The 18,418-nt window shown below is 45.0% G+C and overlaps 1 protein-coding gene across 4 annotated transcripts in view; it reads right to left on the bottom strand.

Moving 5' to 3' along the window:
- The window catches only part of CACNA1A (calcium voltage-gated channel subunit alpha1 A), a 286,336-nt gene that overhangs the window by 155,457 nt on the left and 112,461 nt on the right, over positions 1-18,418 (bottom strand). The gene's annotated exons all lie outside the window — the stretch shown is intronic.

Below are 18,418 nucleotides of genomic sequence, written 5' to 3' on the forward strand. Positions count from 1 at the left end.
GCAGAAGGAAAAGTCTGTGCAAAGGCCCTGAGGTTGGACCATGTCTGGTGTGTTTAAGGGACAACAAGGAGGCATGTGTAGCTGGAGCTCAGTGACTGAGGAGGACAACGCGGGGTGGGGGGGGGGGAATGAGGGCAGGCAGGGGATGGGCAGAGCTTGTGGGGCCTTGTGGGCTGTAGAGAAGACTTAGGTCTTTCTCCAAGTGAAGTGGGAGCCATGGAGGGTTATGAGCAAAGAAGGGACACAGTGCCTTTAGTGCTCCCAGGCGCCCTCTTGCTGTCAGGGGGACAGACTGAGGGGAGACAGACTGAGGGGGGAAGTTAAGAGACTAGGATACAGGGAGAGCAACGATGGGGGGCCAGACCAGAGGGGACCATGAAGGTAGTGAGAAGTGGGTGGATTTCTGGGTAGAATCTGAGGATGGAGCCAACAAGATTCGCTAACAGACGGAGTGGGGATGTGAGAAAAAGAAGAATGGAGAGACTCTGAGACTTGGGGCCCTAGCACCTAGACAGATTTTTCTGAGACAGAGGGTGGCAGGTTTGGGTGACAATGATGAGAGTATTTTGTCAGAGGGATACGTGATTCAGCACCTCACGTGTCAGATGGACCCATAGAGATGCAGAAACTGATTTGTACCAACAGCCTTGGACCAGGGGCTCAATTGGGCTAAGGCTGGCCTCAGCCTGGCTGAGGGTATAGGTCAGACCGTCCACCTAGCTGTCTCATCCTCAAACAGGGGACCTAACAGGCCTGATGCAAAGAGCTCAGGCAGCTTCTGGCACAGAGCACATGCACACGAAATAGGAGCAATTATTATTATTAGCAAGAAAAACTCCATGTATCTAGCTAAACTCTCCTGGGCAGGACTGTGTCCGCCAGCCACAACCTCTTGGAGCTAAGTCAAGCAGCCTGGAAGCAGAGTCTTCTCTTCCCTGATTCCGGCATCTGATAATCATGGAATCAGCATCCTTTACTCCATTTATTGACCGTGGCTTTAAGAGTCAGACCTCATCACTGATATCCCAATTCCTCCACTTCCTAGCCACGTGGTCTGAGGCAAATTCTCTAGCTTTCCCAAGCCTTGGTTTTCTCATCTGTAAAATGGGGATGATGGCTCACACCTCATGAGAGGTGGAGACTAAATGGGATGATCTTTGTCAAAATTCTCACAGCAGAGAGCACAGCCACAGGCAGTGCTTCTCCTGTGGTCACTATTATTACATATATCTTTATTTGCCCTGCAAATGAGGTATGACAAGCTCCATTTTACAGATGAGGAAGCAGGGGCTCCGAGAGACAATGTTTGGCAGAGGTCAGCAGAGCAGTGCAGTGCAGGTGAGTGCGTAAGAGCCAGCTGCCCAGGCTCACCCTGCCTCCTGCCTTCCTCTCACCTGGTTTTGTCTTCCCAGCTGTATAATGGGGACAAGGGCAGCCCCTATTGGGAGGGATACATTTGCAGGATTAAATGAGATAATCTACTTGATGTTGAGGACAGCACTGGGTGGGCACATGGTAAGCTCTCAGGAAATGTCAGTGCCAATCTGTAATGACCCCAGGTCCCCAACCCAGACACTGAGGAAGCCTATGCAGTATGACTTTAGAATCTAGCTCCTGATCATGGCTCTGCTGTTGCACCTACAGATTAAAAACATGCGAGCCTTGTCTGTTCCTTTACAAAGGACTAGGAAACATAAAATTAGGGGCTGTTCCCACAATCCCTTGCATTCTCAAAGCTCCCACTGCTCTTGGCTTCCCAGGATGCCCCTTGGCTGCCACAGCCCCCTGAGTGAGGCCAGCCTGAGAGCAGAACCTTGGCTGTTCCTGTGTCTTAGGCATTCTCTACCCTTCACTCAGTCTTTAGAGCAGCAGGACTGAAATTAAGGATGTCTCGTGCTTCCTGCTGTCCATCCCTCAGCAACACCTGGGCAAACCTGCCAAAGGGCATGGTTCTTTCTACTGCTAACTATGAATGCATTCATCCATCCATCCATCCATCCATCCATCCATCCATCCATCCATTTATCAGTAAATGTTTATGGTTACTGAGCACCATTCTCAGGTTCTCTACTAAGTTCTGAGTTCAGTCTTTGCCCCCCAAAGGAAGAAGACGGGTGATTAACCCACTATACAGATGCCACCAGATTCCATAAAGAAGGGACCTAAACTGGCCTGATATTAGGCACAGTGTAGGGACATCAGGAAGATTTCAGTTAATATCATGTACTTCCTTGAGTCCTGTGAATGCCCTCCCTGGCAACTTGGCCCCCCTCCAAGCCCCCTGGACCTTCCTATGGTGCAGCAAACTAAAGGTCTACACTTAGCACAAAAGGGGAACTTATTCTCTAACTGGTCAGTACCTGTGTTGCTCCAGTTGTTAAATACTTTAAATATTACATATGAGTCAGAATTAGCTAGACCTACAGGAGAGAGCATATTCCAGACACAGGCAACAGCATTTGCAGAGGGTCCCAGGGTAAGTGAGCAGATGCTGCTGTTGGAGGAGGCTGGCAACCCTCTCCCTATTTTCTCCCTCTAAAATGCAACTGTGAGCAGAAGGAAGCCTGGCCCTGCAGTGGGGTAGATCTGCATCCAAGTCCTGCTCCAGAACTTTCCATCTGTGTGACTTCGGACAAGTGACTCTTCCTCTCTGGATCTAGTTTTCCTCAACTGTAATAATATTCTTGGAGCTGTGGGGAGGCTTGAAGGCAATAAGGTATGTAAGGGGCATGGCACATAACAGGTGCTCAACTAATGCCAATTTCCTTTCTCTGAGATTGGCCTGGGTTCTCATTATCTGGAGTTTCCAGAGGGGAGAGGGGTGGTGTTGCTTATTAAAAGAAGGCAGAAATAAAATAGAATTAGGGTATGAAGAAGGGATGGAGAAAAGTTCTCCACACAGATGCTCACCACCCTGGCCTCTGTCCTCCTAACCTGATAGAATTGGAAGAGGTGGGATACCTGGGTAGCTCAGTCAGTTAAGTATCTGCCTTTGACTCAAGGTTGTGATCTTAGGGTGCTGGGATCGAGCCCTGTACCAGGTTCCCTGCTCAGAGAGGAGTCTACTTCTGCCTCCCTCTCTGCTCCTCCCTCTCTACACTCATGCTCACTCTCTCTCTCTCTTAAATAAATAAATAAACTATTTTTTAAAAAAAAAAAGGTAAAAAAAAGGTAAGAGTTTTCCATTCAGCTTTGACCAGGAGCAGATGACATTAAGGAAGGAAGGAAAAGAAAGAAAGAAAGAAAGAAAGAAAGAAAGAAAGAAAGAAAGAAAGAAAGAAAGAAAGAAAGAAAGAAGAAAGAAAGAAAGAAGAAGAAAGGAAGGAAGGAAGGAAGGAAGGAAGGAAGGAAGGAAGGAAGGAAGGAAGGAAGGAAGGAAGGAATATCAAAAGCCCGGTTGACATAAGGAGACAGACTGCATGGCTGTGAACTGTGCTGTGTTTACATAGCAGGCAAGAAATCTGTTCCCTCGCTTCAATGGCACATGAGGGCTCAGAACTCAGATATCAAGTCGAGATTTGATAAAAGCTGTGTGATCTTCCCCACCTTTAGTTCCCAGGTGGCCATATGATGGGCCCTGGGCTCTCAGCAGAGCCTTTGCTGGCACTTTCTTTCCTTTTCACTGTGTGACTGACATGGTAATAATAACACGTCATCTCTGTTTCTTGCTAAAAGTCAGGAATAAAAAGGAAGGGTAAGGTGTGGCACCAATGACTAACAGAAGTCAGGGCAGAAGGCCTCAGGGGACCAGAAATCAGGGTCTCTATGGTTCCAGTGAATAACTTCTTGGGTACACCCTCTTTGCAATATGATGTACTGCTTCTCCCACTAAGAGATGGGACCTATTGCCCCACTCCTTGAATCTGCACTGGCTTTACTGCCTGCTTTGGCCATCAGTGGCTGAAGTGAGGACATTGCATTCCTGAGACTGGCCCTCCAGAGGCCTGTGTACTCCCTCTTTCTTCTAGAAATGCTGCTTCTGCCATATGAACAGGCTCACACTAGCCTACTGGAGGATAAGACCACATGGAGCAGAGCACAGTGGGTCCAAGCAAGACCATCCTAGACCAGCCTACAGCCAACCAACATGCAAGCAGAAGAGCCACCCAGCTGCCCCACAACTGACCACAGATGCATGAATGAGCTTACCTGAGATCAGATGAAGTGCCCCTTTGAACTGCCAACCCTCAGAATCATAAGCTGAATAAATGCTGTCACTTTAAGCTGCTGGGTTTTGGCATTGTTTGCTATGCACCACTATTATGGCACTATGTAACTGATATGAAGGAGCATACAGAAGAGATGATTATAAGGTGAATGAAGACAGTTTTAAAATAAAATGTTCTGACTTTAAATGTACCCTTTTAACCAAATAGAAAACCAAAAGTTAGAACAGTCTCTAGAAGGGTTAGAAAAGTGAAATACTTTCCCACGCTCTCTCAGAGCTAGATGTGGCAATGTATTTCTGGCCATGAAATATAAGTAGATTCTCGATGGATAGTTTCTGGGAAAGATTTTGCTCTGTCTGCTGCAGAAATTGGCAGAGCTGGGTGGGGTCATCTTGTCCCTACTTCTTCCTACCTGGAAAGTGGACATGATGCTGAAAGCTCCAGCAGCCATCCTCCAACCATGAGGTAAAGGCCAAGAGATTGGCCAAGAGATGCCAGCCAATGCCAACCAACACCTACCACCAACTTTTTGTAACATGACAAAAAATAAGCCCCCATTTGTTTAGGCCACCACAGGTTGGATCTTCTGTTACTCACGATTTCTGAGCCACACAAGACTTCACAATAGGAGCACAGAAACCAGACTTCTTCCTTATACAGATGTGAACACATGAATTGCTATGCCATTCCCAGTGGAGAGACTACCCTGCTAATACAATTCTCACCTCACCATCAGAGAAGCCCAGTTTACTCATTTCTCCCTTTCTGGAACAAATTCTACTCCTTGCTGCCAGCCAAAGACAATGCAAAATGTTGCTAACTCATCCCCAATCCTGGACCCTGGATTTGAATCCTGCTTGGCTCACCTGCTTCAACTTTCTATGCCTTTTATTCACTCTGATCTCTGTTCTTCTCTGCACAGAAGTCCCATGCCCCTCAGGCCAGGAAGGAGAGAGTCCTTTGTCTCCAGAATATAAATGGAGCCCAAACTTCCCAAAGGTCTAGGGTCTGGCTTTTAGCTGCTCCTCCTCCTTTATCCTTTCCCTGCAGAGTGGTTGTTGTCAATTCCCATTTGGGGCTAACAGGGTGAGCTTTGTTTTTATCTCATTTCTGCTGGCTAGAGATGAACCGACCCTCAAAATCCTTTGCCAGGATAACTAAGGAATTGAGTGTAAAAAAACCAGGTGAGTGTAGCCATCAAAGTAGACACTCTGGGTGCTGTGCCCATGTCCCTCATTGCTCACTCTGAACATCTATGATGTTCTGGCCACAGAAGGGTGCTCAGTCTGAGTGCAGAGCCAGGACAGCAGGGAGCACAGGCTCCAGGATGATGTCCCAGCCCAGCCCCCTCACTCCTTCGGTGAGCTAACTCTGAGGGATTTGTGCTACTTGCCTCCCAAAATTCTCCAGGGAGATGACACAAGCACTGGATTGCTAACGGCACTAACTCGTTGGCTAATGCAACCCTTACTAGTTATCTTCTCTTCATTATCTTACCCCTCTAGCCTCCATCTGTGTTTCATGGGATCTCCAAACAAGCTGCTGGCCTGAAAATCTCTCCCCCAGCATCAGTCTGAATTCTGGATTGCAAACACCAGAAACTGGCTGTCTGTCTGAGGCATAGAAGGGATTTTTAGGAAGCTCAGATAATCAGCCAGAGTCCAGAGGAGGGGACTTGGAAAGTGGGCAGGAGCACTGCAGGCAGACCAACAACCTCCACTGCAGCAGGCTGCCAGGAAGGAAGTCAGGAACCATCTTTTTGTGTTTGAAACATTCTACTTTCCAATTCCTGGGTCAGGGAGCGTGTGAGTGGTTGAGTTTAAATCACACACCCTGATTACCAAAGGGTGGAGAGAGGATGACTTCCTTCTCCAGAAACCTTCAGTTTGTGAGTGAGTGTGGAGCCTGTGATCCAGGAGTACTACGCATGAAGGGGTGGGGGTGGGGGGGTTCTCCCCAGATTGGGAGAGGGGAGTGGATGTTGGATGCCACTACCAGGAGCCAATGTTCTCTACAGCGAACTAACTGGTCTGTGGAACTGGGCCTGGAGAAGCACTCATAATTATTATCATCATTATAATTATAGTTATTAGTGTTATAATAGCTAACAGCACTGAGCACTTATTCTGTGCCACTTTCTAAGTGCTTTATGTATATTATCTCATGGAATCCTACCTTTTGAGGTAGGTACGACTATTATTCCCATTTCACAGATGAGGAAGCTGAGGCTCACAGAAGCACCAAGGCCCTTCTTCTTTTTTCTTCAAACCATCCCTCAGTCAATACCATCCCTAAATCTACTCCACCACGTGTCAGACAGGAGCTCATTAAAATTTTCAAACAACTCTACTAGGTAGGGTGTGTTCTTATTCCTGTTTTCCAGATGAGGGGTGCTAAGATTCAGGGAGGCACAGTCATCTGCCAGTGGTCACATAACTGAGGAATAGAGCTGTGTTTTGAATCTATTCAAACTCCTAAGCCTGTGGTCCCAACCACCAACGTGTATGTTTCTTCTGGAGTTGCCCACACGAGGAGGAGCTGACGGGCAAAGCAAGGTTGCAATCTGAAGGCTCTACTACCTGAGTACCTCTCAATGTAGGACTCGCCCCTGAAGCCAAAATTCATCAGACATATCACTACCGAGAAGTCACGCAGGGTAGAACCTCAATTTCTGCTGCCCTGGTGGATTATATCCTTGCTCTACGAGACACAGCCTCTCTAGTGAATTTCCTATATATCCCCAAGTGAAACCATCCCAAACACACCCTTCCCATTTCATGAAGATCTGTCCAGATGTTTTGGTATGATGTAACTAGAATTTTATTTAGGAGGAGATGCATAATAATATGTGACACCATTTTCTTCATCTTTCTAAACATGCCCACCATTTCACTCTTCTGATAAAAAAGAAAACTTGTAAAGGAGAGGAACAAGACCGGGACATCAAGCTAGTCCCCAAATGAGTTCACCCAACCCTCAAACCCTGGCACAGATGGTAGAAACTACCAATACTTTTCCTCCTTCATTTGCTTTTCAATCAGATCTTTGCCACCAGGACTTCATGTATCCCTATTACCCCCTATGGACAACCATTTAGAGTTACTCTTTTCCTCCTGATTACAAAGCCCCAATGGTTTTCTCCTCTCTTGGGCTGCAACTGATGTAGGTGACTGGGCCTGCCTCTCTTCCTAACTACCTGCCCACTGAATCTTCTGTTTCTTTCCTCTTCCTCCCTCTGATCCCTAAGTGTGGGTGCTTCCCTGACCCTGCGTTCCTGTTTGTTATGCCACCATACCTGCAGAGCTCAGACATTTTCCAGCCTTACCCAACCTCTTTGTGGTTGACTCTCAAGGCCAGACAGGCCAGGCAGGCTTTAACCATATCTACATGTGTCTAAAAAACATTTTGACTTTGATGTCTTGCAGGGATCTCAGCATGACTGAAATAAGTTCCCACTAGAAGCGCCCTATGCCCCTGCAATGGAACCACCATGCTACCCGGTCAACAGTTAGATGATGATCATGTTCTAGAATGTTCTTTTTTTTCTGGGAAAGAGTCCTTAAATCCATCCTTTCCTTCATATTTCCATTATCATCCCAGATATGGAATCACCCCAATTCTAGGACCTGCTCCACCACAGGGATTCTCCTCCCCACCCCTCTCTCCTCTTGACTACATTTTACTGCTAAAAATTATCCATCTAATCTTCATCTCAACCCAACAAGGTAGGTATTAATATGAATCTCATTTAACAGATGAGTAAAATAAAGACTGCTTACTAAATCTTAGTAAATCATTTGCCCAAAGCCACACATCTTCTGAGCATGAGAGCCAGGATTTGAACTCACATCCCCAAAGTGATGTCCTGTGTTACATGGGAGAGTTAAGTTCTGGTTCTGAAGTAAAGTGAACAAAGGAAAAATTGCATAGGCTCAAAAACACCCTCAACAAAACTTTAAATCATCCACAAAGTACAACATGTGTGGTTTTGCATATTTAAGCCTGGGCAGTAATAAGCATGTATAATGTGGGCAGTAATAGGTGATATAAAAGAATCTAAATAGTATGCTTCATGTGACAGATACTGCTAATTGACCCAAAAGCCATTTCCCTCTCCCCCATCTTTTTTATGAACAGAACTAGCCTTCCATAAAATGGCAAAAATGCCAGACACTCAGGTTTCTGGTCTACCTTGAAGCTGGAAATGGTCATGTGACCCAGGTATACCCAATCAGATGTAGAGGGAAACCTGTTGGGAACTTCTGGGCAAAATTTGTTTCTCCTAGATAAAAAAGAAAAGCCGCTAATGAGACTTTTCTCTCTCAGCCATTACTTTCCTGCTTTTGAATGAGGCTCTGAGAGAAGACGTGGCAGCCACTTTGCCACCTTGGGGCAACAAGTCATGAGGTCAAAATCCATCTCACTGAGGGGAATGGGAGGACATCACTGAGCCATTTAACTGATCCTGGTCCACAGATTTGTGGATTTCTAAGTCAGGTAACAAAAACGTCTACTTAATGCTAAAGCCCCTTCAGAAATCTCTTCTGTTACTTGAAGAGGAAAAAAAGCAGCCCTACCTCATATACTGGGTCCTATGAAGAACATGAATCATGCTTATTCCTTGGAAAAATATTCACTAAATGCAATGGCAGATAGAAATGACCTCACTATTTAACTATTATCTTTATCCTTTTTCTATGTATGCCAATTATATAACAATGATTTTGTATAAGTCAGATTTGCATAGAATGCAGTTCTGCTACACACTTAGCAGTTTCTGCTTTGAGAACATCCAGGGCTATTTCCTATGAATCAAAACTCATCAGTCTAGTTTACAAAGACCTCTCAGTCTGATCCCTCCTGTCCACTCAATCTTATAATGATTCAACTTCACATCCCTGGCATACCAACATGAAGCAAATGAAATAAGCACTAGCCACATTTTAGTGCCCAGAGCAGGGCTTAAAAGAGTTTTAGGTTTCTGTCCTGTCTCTGTTCCTGCTGCCAGAGTTTCATCTCCTGAAATTCTGTGGGTGGCCTCCAAATATGCCTGTGAACAGTGAAAACAAAACAACCCATGACCTCCAGCACCAACTATGTCTATTCAGCACCACAAAAAAAAACTTGACTTCTAAAATCAAAGCTTATTAGGGTGGAAGGGACTCTTGGGCATGAAGTATTTGATACTTTTTAGCCTGTGATATCTCCAAAAGACGTTTACACATAGACAAGTTACACACTTAGAAAATATATTCCAGCTGACTGTTTCAGTGCCCAACCTGCACAACCATACACAGTAGGCCTGAGAACACACCCCTTGCTCAGACCCCCCACTTGCACACAAACCTGTTCATTCTTGTGCCACTTTTATTAATGCAAAGTACCTAAGAAAGCTGATTTTAGGAGGAGTTTTAGAGCTCAACACGTAAGACACGCCATAACTCCTGGGGCAGGACCACAGCCAATGGGCAGGCTTATCCTTGTCACAGTACATATAATAGTTAAGCCAGCATTTCCAGCTGCCCTCCAAAACTGCACCATCTGATCTAGACCAGGCGAAAGGTCTGGAAAGGGAAAGGGGCTTCTGTGCCTCAGTTTATTGAACACAGAAACTTCCCTCAGCATTGGCAGGTTATAGGTACCATCGATTCAGTCATTCTGTCAGAAACATTTATTGAGTGCCTACTGTGTGCCAGGCACTATTCTAGGCATGGGCAATAGCACCATGAGCAGGAGAAACCAAATCCCTGTCTGCAGGGAGCTTATTAGTGGAGGAGACTGGCAGAAAATAAATACAATTTCTAGTTTGTTGGAAAGTGGCAAGTGCACAGAAAAGAAGGAGGAAGTGTCAGAATTGTTAGAATTGTAGATAAGGAGCCGGGGACATTGGTATAAAATCTTAAAGATGAGGAAATGGATTGAGAGGTGCATACCAGGCATATGGCACTGCAAGTACATGGGCCCCGAAATGGAAATATGCCTGAAATGTTCAAGCAGCGAGAAGCCAAGTGAACAAGGGTGGCGGCTGCTTAGGGTGGGAGATGATGGGGGGAGATCAGAAAGGTTCTTGTGGGCCATGGTGAGGATTGTGGCTTTTACACTGAATAAGACAGGAACCACAAGAAAGATGTGAGCAGAAGAGTGATTTGATCTAATTTATGTGTTAAAAGGATCTTTCTGGCTGCTTGTGTTGATAACAGGCTGTGGGGGAGGAGGGTAGAAGCAGAGAGACCTGGGCATAGGCTGCTCCAACAAGCTGCCTGAGAGATGATGATGGCTTAGCCCAGGTGATGGCAGTGGAAGTGGAAGGAGACAGAAACTACAGAATTTTCAAAAGGGACTAACCATGAGAGAGGAGGTGTCAAGATTTTTAACCAGAGTTCCTAGAAGGATAGAACTGTCATTTAATGATATAAGGAGACAGGAACAGAGATATGAGAAGGATTCACAGGAGTTCAGTTTTGGACATCTTGAGTGTGAGATGCCTGTGGACTCCTCCCCACTCGGGGACTGTAAGAGAGCTCTGGGCAGAAGACTTAAGTTTGGGGAACATCAGTACAGAAGGTATTTAAACCATTGAGATTGGCTGACATCACCAAAGAGCTCATTACAGCCAGATAAGTCAAGAAAAATGGGGCTTCAATTTTCCTAGACCCCACCCCACCAAACCTCAGCTTTACAATTCTGCCACACAACCCCACTGAAGGTGAGGGCTTACTGTCTCTGGATCAGGCCCAGGTCCTCCCCAGAGAGAAGAATGTCCAGTTTCTACAATCTCTGTCACAGCAGAGCATCTCCAGTGCCTATAGCCCCTTCCTGCAAAAAGCAAAGCACAGTGTTTCTCACTTGGCAGCCTCTGCCTCAGCCCCAGGCACCCACTTGCTTCCCGTTCCGCTGAGATTTCCTCTGCCCGCCAGGCAGCTGCCTCCTGGCCCTGGTGAGAAAAGAGGAGTCATTTAGCCCTGCAAACTGTAGAGGCAGTGGCCAGATGCCTCTCTGGAGGCAGGCTGGTGTTTGTCATAGCAATTCAAGGGGACAATCCCTCAATCAGTCCCTAAACCTGCTGAGAGATGAATAGCAAGGTCTTCTCCAGCCACACAAGGAAACTGGCCAAGAAGCTCAGTATGGAGCAATGTCACCTAGCCATCTGGTCCTCACTCAGGTCCTCCCTACTCCAGTCAGGGGTGGAGGGAGAAAGGGAGGACGTTTTTATCTGGCCAAGTGTGCTGTGCGCTGTCCAGGGTGCTGAAATCTCTAACCCGCCACGCTTCAAACTATTACGGTTCCAAGATAAGGACTTTGGGGAGATGATGCTTGGAATTACAAGGGATAAACTAGAAAGCAAGAAGTCAGTAAAGGGTGCACTAATGAATGGGTATCATTGTGAGCAACTGGTATTCAATCCTGTGGAGGGCCCTTTGAGAGGTAGGACACTCCTCCAAGTCTTCTCGCTGAGCAATGGGGAAGCCAGGCTATTTATACACTTGACTCCCTCTCTCACTGGTTAAGGGCTGCTCCTAGGGGGTGCTAAACATCTATCATGTGGGCTGAACAAACTTCTGTGATGCTGGAGAAGACCCTCCAGCACAGATGCAGAAAGATAAGAATGCTGGAGGTAGAAAGAAGTTAGCTTGTATGGGAACTGCCCACTGCAGGTAAACTCAGAGATGAGTGGGATAAATATAGAGTGGGGCACTTGCAGCATCTACCACACACCTCCAAAGGGATATGTTCTAATTTCTTTCCCTTCAATCCATCAACTCCCATTTATGAAGAACTCAGAATGGCCTAGGGGCTCCGTTCATGGTGTTGGCTGTAATATTGCCTTCTCCAATCCCTACCAAAGCCCAAGGAAGCAGACACTACCCCTTTTCTAGGTGAGAACACTGAGGTTTGGAGGGATCCATGCACATTCTCAAGTTAATCACTGGCAGAGATCCCTTGAGCCCTGAAGCCCAAGTCTTAACCATTGGTTGATGCCAGTCTCCCATTTCTGGACATCTCTTTTGCCCATTCCACACCCCCATGCTACAGAGGAGTCCAAAATGGGGAAGAAAAGTAAAGATCCCCCCTGGAAAACCTGACTTAAAAATAGTATAAGACTCAAGAACATGGATTCTGGCTCCAGATCTACCTGAGTTCAAATCCTGGATCAACCACTTATGAGATGGGTGACACTGGGCAAGGTGTTTAGCCTCTTTGAGCCTTAGTTTCTTCATCTGTAAAGTAGGCATAATAGTGATACTTAATTCAGAGGGCTGTAAAGATTAACTGAGCATATATACATGCATAGTATATCATGTTATGAGTGCCTTCTAAGTTCTAATTTGTCAATGTTGCCAATGCTGTTAATAATAGGTATTATGTCCACAAGGATACCAGGCTGAATACAGCTCTTTGAACTTAACTTGAGCCCCAGGGTATCCTAGTTTTAGGGTACTGTCCCAGCAGAATGGTTGAGATCCTAATCCATCCCTTACTAGCCAGGGGACCCTGTGCAAGTAGCTTGACCCCTCTGAGCCTCAGATTCACCTCTAAAAAAGGCTTGTGGAACTGAAGTGTGATAATGCACATAAAATTTTTAATATAGTGCTGGCATACAGTAAATGCTTAATAAATGATGGGAATAACAAGCATGGCAACCAACATCATTACTATCACCGTTGTTGTATTACAAGATGGAGAAGCTAGTTCCTGCCGCTAGAAAGTGAGGCTGTTCCTCGTGGAACACAGTTCAGTCAGTAAACATCATGACAACCAAATGCTTCGAACAATAAAAAGATCAATGCTCTCTCAACAATAAAACTCTCTGAATGATAAAAAGCATTTGTGCCATACTAGGGAATCCTTCTGATACTGAGGGTGACTGAACCACAAGGGGAGAAATTAATGCAGAGAAACATTAAAATAAAATGCATCTGATATTTACAGAGGCTGTTAGTCTCATGAGTTAGAGTACTGATTGGGTTTTGTTGTTGTTGTGTTCAGAATGGTGTTTTTATTTTCAGGCAACTCAGAACAGCAACATGGGAGGTGAAGGAAGGAGAGAGTGAAGAGTGGCCACATGTGTTTGTTAAATTAATCAAAAAGGGAAGACAGCATGAGGTGTGTGACTCTGGTCAAGTCATTTTAATACCACTGGGCCCCAGTTTCTTCAGCTGTATAAGGGGGAACCAAAATTATTTTCTGAGGCTTCCTTTCTATATCTCTGGAAAGGGGCCACAGGCTGGATACTCAAAGGATAGAAGAAAGGAAAAGGCAGGACTTTAATGGCAGAAGCTCAGGAGGGGGCATTTTTTTAAAAAGATTTTATTTATTTATTCATGAGAGAGAGAGAGGGGCAGAGAGAGAAGCAGGCTCCCTGCACAAAGCCCAATGTGGGATTCGATCCCAGGACTCTGGGATCACGTCCTGAGCCAAAGGCAGACGCTCAACCTCTGAGCCACCCAAGCATCCCAGGAGGGGGGCATTAATCATCTACACCACTCCCACTGCCCTCAAACTGGGGTTTTAGGCTCCTTGATGTGAACACAGCTTCTGATTCTGGAAATTTCCTGATTTGCCATCATCCCAGTGTGATTTTGGGCAAATAACTTAGCCTTTCTGTGTCTTAAATCCCTTGTGAGTGAAATAAAGGGTTTGGACCTGCCAGAGTCCACTGAGTCCTAAAATTCGTTGATGCTATGAAACCAAAGCCAACATCCTTACCTGATGGTCCCTGAGTAGTTAGGTATTTTCTTCACTTCTGATACTCAATAAAACTGCCCAAAGTCTGGGACAGTTTGTAGAACCTTCCAAAAAGGAACCTTCATTTTTACAGAGCCATGAAATGTCAGAGTTGGCAAGGACCCAGAGCTCATTTGTCCCATGCCTTATCTGATGTCAGAGTACCTGTTATAGACTCCTGGGCTGTTTGACTATATCAACGCAATGGTCCCCACCTCCATAAACAGTTTGGTGCATTTTCCAGAACACTCTGATTCTCAGAAGTGTTACCGCTTTGCAGCCATTTATTTTACTGAGCACCTATGTGCAGTACAGGGTCTAAGCCTGTGAACGCAAAAACAATTGTCTTCAACCCTACCCTGGTAACATCCACAGTCTCTTTTGTTAACATGCACAATTATATTATTTGACCTCCCAGATGTTTATATATATTTGAGCATTACAGCCAAAGCTCTGTCTTCTCAGAAATACAGCCAAGCTTCTGAAATTTTCCTCTTACACGATTTCAATTTAACGATCAGACCTTCAAATACAATAGAAGCACACTTCAAAGGGGTTTGATAAAATTGCAAAGTTAGAGTCTCTAGAGGCCTTGAACTACACAGAACAAACCAAACTCAATGGGTACGATATTTTGTGTCAAACTTTACACAAGAAGGCGGCACGAACCTTATTAATCCATGAAAAATGAATGGTGTTTTAATGCTGCGGTTCACTTAGAAATGTGAGAAGACAATGAGTTAATCAGAAAGCGCTCATTAAGGCCATGTTGTCTCAGTGTCAGATTAATACACTCAGGTCCCCTCCCCCTGGAACCCGGAACTGAGAGTGTACTGCATTTGTATGACAGCATCACTACACAGAAGGCTGGCTTTGCAGGGCTTTTTGTCCCTGCTCTCCATTCCTCACTTACAGTCCAACAGGAGACTAAAGAGCCCCTTGGAATCTGAAGTAATGAAATTTGAGCTGTGTGCTTAATTTGAAGGAGGTAGAACCACCAGACAATGAAGAAGAATGGCTGATTATGGGAGAAGCAACAGGGAGACAAGCAAGAGAAAGGAAGGCAGGAAAAAATGAAGAGGGAAAGGAAGAGGGGTAAGAAAGGAACAGAATGGTGGTTTCTTGTGTTCACAGCAAGACCCCCTGAGAATCTAATGAGAACTATAGACCAGAAACATATAATCTTTGCATGCAATTTCAGAGGGTTCATGGATCCCGTTAATTCTAACTATGGGCTTCCATCTTTAGAGCCTATCTGTCTCAGATAAATTTCTCCTCTAAAGTCTTATCAGATGTTAAAAACTAGAAAAAAAAAAAAGAGCTCCTTGTTGTAATCAAGGGGCAGATGCAAATGTCCCAGTGGCTAACTAACTTATCACATAGCCACCTTTCAACTTAATGACCATTTAGTGAGACTTATGACATGCTCAATGGTACACGAGCTTCTCTAGATGTTCCAAGAACCATGTAAAAAAAAACAAAACACAGGGATTTTTTTTAAGGCTTCTTCCTTCCAGCAAGGTCAAGCCAGTCCCTGCCAACACAAGTCAGCCTCCCCAGGGAGCATAAATTGGCACAACCACTTTGCAGAGCTATTTGGCAATGCCTCATGAAGCCAAGGATGCACACAGTACACAACTCAGCAGTTCCACTCCCAGGTAGATGCCCTAGAGAAATCCACTGGCGAGAGTGAGGGGACAGCTTGGTTCAAAATAGCCCAAAGCTGGAAACAACCCAAATAGATAAACACATGGTAGGATATTCATACTGCAGAATATTATGCAGCAGTGAAAACGGATCAATGAGACGTAGACTTGTCAATCATATTAATCTCGTGGTGAGTGCAGAAGGAAGACTGTAGAAGGGAACGTTTACAGAGAAACTTAAAACTGTGAAAAAATGCACTATATATATTTCTTATACACTTACATAACCAAAATGTAAAATAGGTACCACATATTTCTTATATTTTTATTTACACATATGTAAAAGGGTAAATACATAACTGGAAATAAACACAAAATTCAGGAAGGTCTTCTGCACAGGGAAGAGAAAGAGACAAGGCCAGGAAAGGAAACACAGAGGACTCACACTGTATGAGAAAGGTTTCATCATGGGGGGGCCTGGGTGGTTCAGTGGGTTAAGCGTCTGACTCTTGGTTTTGGCTCAGGTCATGATCTCAGGGTCGTGAGGCTGACTCTTACATTGGGCTCCACATTCAGTGCGGAGTCTCCTTGAGTTTCTTTCCTTCTCCCTCTGCCCCTCCATCCCCAGTACTTGCACACACACACTCTCTCTCAAATAAATAAATCTTAAAAAAAGAAAGAAAAACAAACAAACAAATGTTTCATTTTGATCACCTTCCTGTCCTCATCTCTTCCAGTCTCTCCTTCATTACTCTGTTCCAGCCACTCTGGCCTCCTCACTTTTCATCAAACATACCAGATACATTCCAGCCTCAGGACCTTCACCTGTGCTGTTCCCTCTGCCTGGTGCTTTCCTTCTTCAGCTATCCTCAAGGCTCATTCACTTACCTCCTTTAGGTTTTCATTCAAATACTGCCTTCCCAAGAAAAGTATTCCTTGGTTTCCAGCCATCCTGCCCATAACGTGTCCTTTTCTTTCTCTGATTAATTTTTTTTCTCTGTCCCCTGCCATCTAATACACTAGATATTTATTCACTTATTCATTTATATAGTCTTTCTTCACCACTTGACTATCTGTTGCACAAAAGGAGGGACTTTTATTTGTTTTGTTTAATGCTGTGTCCCAGAGCCTAGCACATAATAGCTATACAAAAAATATTCATTGAATGAATATTTGCATATACAAGTATTTGTTATACTAGTCTCTACTTTTTGAGTGTCTGAATATTTTTGTTATGCACTTAAAAAAAGATTTATTTATTTTTAGAGTGAGGGTGTCCACAAGTGGTGGGGGAGGGGCAGAGAGAGAGAGAGAGAAAATCTCAAGCAGACTCCCCACTGAGTACACAGCCCAATGCAGGGCTTGATCTCATGACCCTGAGATCACGACCTGAGCCAAAATCAAGAGTCAGATGCTTAGTGGCCTAAGCCACCCAGGTGCCCCTTTATTATAGAATTTTAACAACAACAACAACAACAACAACGTCAGCTATTAGGATGTTTTACAGACGAGTTTCCTACTAAGGTAAGAAATAGGTGCCAACATCACAATATGTCTCTGGAACCTACCAAGGTCCCAAGCCACAGGACTGTGGGCACAACCAACAGAGGACCCTCGGGAAGCACTCAAGACTATTAGAGGCTAGCCCAGGATTCCACAACAGACCACTCGCATCTGAATGCCTCTACTAAAACAGCCCAATATAACAAAGCTCCTTTTGGGAAAAGCAGCATTGCTCTGAAACAACAAATGTGCTCAAAACCTGAATTATAGGAGCCCAGCCAACAGAGCATGGTGCTAAGACCCATGACATCTGCTAGGAGAGACAGGATCTGGAATAGCAATAGAGCGAGGAGAAATGTGATCCTAGAAGAGAATTATGACCCCACTGAGGTGAGCTGTGACCCTGCAGAGGGGAGCTATGGCCCTACCAAGAGAAGCTGTGATGCTGCAGTGGGGAGCTGTGACCCCACAGAGGGGAGCTGTGACCCTGCAGAGGGGAGCTATGAGGAATGAATAGAGGTCTTGGAAGACAAGCCAATCTTAGCTTGGAGGAGAGGAGTTGGAGTGGAAGGTACAGAGGAGCCAGAAATCAGCATGAAATGGTAATGCCTATGCTGGCATCTGTTACAGGACTTTTGGGTCCCTGACAGAGCCTGACTGGCTACTCAGCAAATCCACCTTCCTTTCCTTCTAAGCACAGACTGATGTTTCCCAGCTTCCCCTGCAAGGATGTGTGTCATGTGAATAAATTCTAGTCAAAGGAATAGGAAAGGAAGAGGCATGTGCCAGGCCCGTAAAACCTCTCTAATATCACTTTTCATGCTAATTTCTCTTCTGTGGTTTGCTGCAGACAATCACAGAGTGCTTGGAGGCTGTGAGTCAAGAATGAGGAGCCACAATGTAGCAAAGGCCTGGGTTCCCTCAATCACTGCTTGGAGAAGAGAGATCCACCAACACAGAACAACTGTTTTGGACTTTCAATGAATGAGAAATAAATCTCTGTTGTGTGTAAGACATCACCTTGTTTTTCTCTATTGTCATAACAGCTAGTGTTACCTTATAGAGAGGGTCCTTGGTAGAAAGCATATACACACTCACCTTTCAACTATGGTGTGCTATATACAGATGCAACAACTCTTTGAAGCCAGTCACACTATATGTTATCTAGTTTTATTTTCTCCATAGCCCTATCACAAATTGTTGCACCCAGAAGTTCTCAACAAACATTTACTAGCTGGAAATCAAGACCAACTGGAAATAAAGGCATCCCCAAGTGAGGCAAGAGGACCACACATGCACAACAGTTAAAAACTTGAGTTCTGGAATCACACAATATCAGGTTCAAATTCCGGTTCCACTAGCAGGATGATCTTA

This window comes from Vulpes lagopus, chromosome 7 (genome assembly GCF_018345385.1).
Source record: "Vulpes lagopus strain Blue_001 chromosome 7, ASM1834538v1, whole genome shotgun sequence".
Lineage (NCBI taxonomy): Eukaryota > Metazoa > Chordata > Mammalia > Carnivora > Canidae > Vulpes > Vulpes lagopus.